Source organism: Mus pahari, chromosome 20 (assembly GCF_900095145.1).
Source record: "Mus pahari chromosome 20, PAHARI_EIJ_v1.1, whole genome shotgun sequence".
In the NCBI taxonomy this organism is placed as follows: Eukaryota; Metazoa; Chordata; class Mammalia; order Rodentia; family Muridae; genus Mus; species Mus pahari.
Window position 1 is genome coordinate 17,645,077 of NC_034609.1, and position 535 is coordinate 17,645,611.

Genomic DNA, 535 nt, shown 5'->3' on the forward strand with positions numbered 1-535 from the left:
TGTAATGAAGGAGAATAATACTGGTCCCGCCTCTTTGCTGGAGACTCACCCAGATATCTTAGCGACAAAGCACAATTAGAAAACCTGTGATGACAGAAACCCCTCCCTCTTCTAAGAAGTTCCCCCAGGCTTTCCGTGGGATCCCTAAGCTACATCTCCGCACAGACTTTACCTGGCTTAACTTGGTTCACACACCCATATCTTGCCCTCTTTTATTTGAACAGTCATGACCCAAATCTCAGGTTACAGATAATTGGAAACTAATCCAATGTTTTTTCTTCACAAATTTCTCTCTGCCACACATTCTCGCCTCTGTGCTCTGTGAGCCACCCAAAGACTGACAGATGCCTTCAGACAGAGGGAATTCTTGGTTGGGGGGGCTCCTGACAGTAAGTTAGGAATTGGTGAATCCATCACAACCTCACAACTGTTCATCACAGAATCTAGAATACATCTCTTAGCTTCTGTAGGCTGACACCCCTAAACTTTTTCAAATTCGGTAGCATTCTTAAATGCCACCCAGCTTCCTTAGTGA